This window comes from Varanus komodoensis, unplaced genomic scaffold, assembly GCF_004798865.1.
Source record: "Varanus komodoensis strain SLA01 unplaced genomic scaffold, ASM479886v1 scaffold48, whole genome shotgun sequence".
NCBI lineage: Eukaryota > Metazoa > Chordata > Lepidosauria > Squamata > Varanidae > Varanus > Varanus komodoensis.
The window spans coordinates 4,636,421-4,639,669 of NW_025336059.1; the positions used below are offsets into that span (position 1 = coordinate 4,636,421).

At 46.3% G+C, this 3,249-nt stretch overlaps 1 protein-coding gene across 1 annotated transcript in view; it reads left to right on the plus strand.

Moving 5' to 3' along the window:
- Positions 1–3,249, plus strand: part of MIB2 (MIB E3 ubiquitin protein ligase 2) — a 58,149-nt gene that overhangs the window by 46,552 nt on the left and 8,348 nt on the right. The window lies entirely within an intron of this gene.

Genomic DNA, 3,249 nt, shown 5'->3' on the forward strand with positions numbered 1-3,249 from the left:
TTCCCCTAACCCTAATATAGGGGCAACTTCCATGGAAGAGAGGGCGAATTTGAAAAAGCCGTCGTTCAGTACCTTCTTCTGCACTGCTCATCATCTCTGCCCATGCCAAACACGTTGCAACCATCAAAAATATTCCTGGACACCTTGTTTCTCTAACCCTAACCCTTCCCTTGTGCATTCTCCTAACCCTAATATAGGGGTCAACTTCCATGGAAAAGAGGGCGATTTTGAAAAAGCCCTCCTTGAGTAGCTTTTTCTGCACAGCTCATCATCTCTGCCCATTCTAAACACATTCCAACCATCAGAACCATGCCAGGACACCTCGTTTCTCTAACCCTAACCCTACCCTGGGGCACTCCCCTAACCCTAATATATGGCTCAAGTTCCATGGAAAAGAGAGCGATTTTCAAAAATCCCTCCTTGAGTAGATTTTCTGCACAGCTCATCATCTCTGCCCATGCTAAACACATTCTAACTAGCAGAACTAAGCCAGGGCACCTCATTGCTCTAACCCATACCCTACCCTGGGGCACTCCCCTAACCCAAATATAGGGGTCAACTTCTGTGGAAGAGAGGGCGAATTTGAAAAAGCCCTCGGTGAGTACCTTTTTCATCACAGCTCATCATCTCTGCCCATGCTAAACACGTTCCAACCATCAGAACCATGCCAGGACACCTTGTTCTTCTAACCCTAGCCCTACCCTGAGGCACTCCGAAAACCCTAATATATGGGTCAAATTCCATGGAAAATAGGGCTGTTTTGAAAAAGCCCTCCTTGAGTAGCTTTTCCTGCACAGCTCATCATCTCTGCCCATGCTAAACACATTCCAACCATCCGAAACATGCCAGGACACCTCGTTTCTCTAACCCTAACCCTACCCCGGTGCATTCCCCTTATCTTTATATAGGGGTGATATTCCAGGGAAAAGAGGGCGATTTTAAAAAAGCGCTCCTTGAGTAGCTTTTTCTTCACAGCTCATCATCTCTGCCCATGCTAAACACGTTCCAACCATCAGAACCATGCCAGGACACTTCGTTTCTCTAACCCTAACCCTACCCTGGGGCACTCCCCTAACCCTAAGATAGGGGTCATGTTCCAGGGAAAAGAGGGCGATTTTGAAAAAGCCCTCCTTGAGTAGCTTTTTCTGCACAGCTCATCATCTCTGCGCATGCTAAACACGTTCCAACCATCAAAAATGTGCCAGGACACCTTGTTTCTCTAACCCTAACCCTTCCCTGGTGCATTCTCCTAACCCTAATATAGGGGTCAAGTTCCATGGAAGATAGGCCGACTTTGAAAAAGACCTCCTTGAGTAGCTTTTTCTGCACAGCTCATCTTCTCTGCCCCTGCTAAACACGTTACAACCATCAGAACCATGCCAGGACACCTCGTTTCTCTAACCCTAACCCTACCCTGGGGCACTCCCCTAACTCTAATATAGGGGTCAAGTTCAATGGAAGAGAGGGCGATTTTGAAAAAGCCCTCCTTGAGTAGCTTTTTCTGTACAGCTCATCATCTCTGCCCATGCTAAACACGTTCCAACCATCAGAACCGTGCCAGGACACCTCGTTTCTCTAACCCTAAGCCTACCCTGGTGCATTCCTCTAACACTACTATAGGGGTCAAGTTCTATGGAAGAGAGGGCGAATTTGAAAAAGTCCTCGGTGAGTACCTTTTTCGGCACAGCTCATTATTTCTGCCCATGGTAAACACGTTCCAACCATCAGAACCATGCCAGGACACCTCGTTCTTCTAACCCTAACCCTACCCTGAGGCACTCCGAAAACCCTAATATAGGTGTCAAGTTTCATGGAAAAGAGGGCTGTTTTGAAAAAGCCCTCCTTGAGTAGCTTTTTCTGCACAGCTCATCATCTCTGCCCATGCTAAACACATTCCAACCATCAGAACCAGGCCAGGACACCTCGTTTTTCTAACCCTAACCCTACCCTGGGGCTCACCTCTAACCCTACTATAGGAGTCAAGTTCCATGGAAGAGAGGGCTACTTTGAAAAAGCCCTCCTTGAGTAGCTTTTTCTGCACAGCTCCTCATCTCTGCCCAGGCTTAACACGTTCCAACCATCAAAACCACGCCAGGAAACCCCATTTCTCTAACCCTAACCCTACCCTGGGGTACTCCCGAAACCTACTATAGGGGTCAAGTTCCATGGAAAAGTGGCCGATTTTGAAAAAGTCTTCCTTGAGTACCTTTTTCTGCACAGCTCATCAGCATTTTTCGTTCCAATCGCATTGCAACCTTCAAAACCATGCCAGGACACCCCGTTTCTCTAACCCTAACTCTACCCTGGTGCACACCCGTAACCCCAATATGGGGGTAAACTTACATTTGAAAGTTGTCTTTTTTGAAAAAGCCTTCCTTGAGTTGCTTTTTCTGCCTAGCTCATCACGTTTTTCCATTCCAAACACATTCCAACCGTCAAAACCATACCTGGACACCTGTTTTTCTAACCCTAACCCTACCCTGGTGCACCCCCATAACCCTCATATAAGGGTAAACTTGCATTTAAAAGAGTTCTATTTTGAAAAATCTTTCCTTGAGTTGGTTTTTCTGCACAGCTCATCACCATTTTTCATTCCAAATGGATTCCAACCATCAAAACCATGCCAGGACACCTCATTTTTTAACCCCAGCCCTGCTTTGTTGCACATCTCTAGCCCTAATATTGGGGTAAGGGACCCAGGAGAAGTGTGCCCAGGAAGCGGCGGTGGAGAGAGACCACAGCTCCCAAGACATACTGGACTGTGCCGTGGTCCACAATTAGGCTGATAAATCTGTACGTTCTGTTGGCGCTGTCCCTCCAGCACCACAGAGAGATAGAGACACGAAAGGTGGCTGACATGGCCGGCTCAGTCAAATTTGTCCTAGAGAAGATTTTTTGGTTGAGCCGCGAGGAAAAAGGGAGGATGCCGCCCAGTCGGTGGAGGAAATTATGGCCGTGGTTGAGTGGGGCTCATGCCCCGATAACGTAATGTCCGTGAATCACTCACACATGTTGCTCAGACACATGGCATGAACCTACCAGGAGAAGTCCATACAAAGTTCTTTTTGTACATTTGATGTGTAAAGCCTGGGAATCTTGTAAATGTGTGTACATTTGGTATTTTGAAAGGATGTAAATAACGGATGGGGTACTTTCTATTTTTGTAATGTTGCAATTTTTGGGCCTTTTTGTACCTTTGTAGTATGTTTTTATTTAAATAAAAAATTTCAACCTAAAAAAAAAAAATTT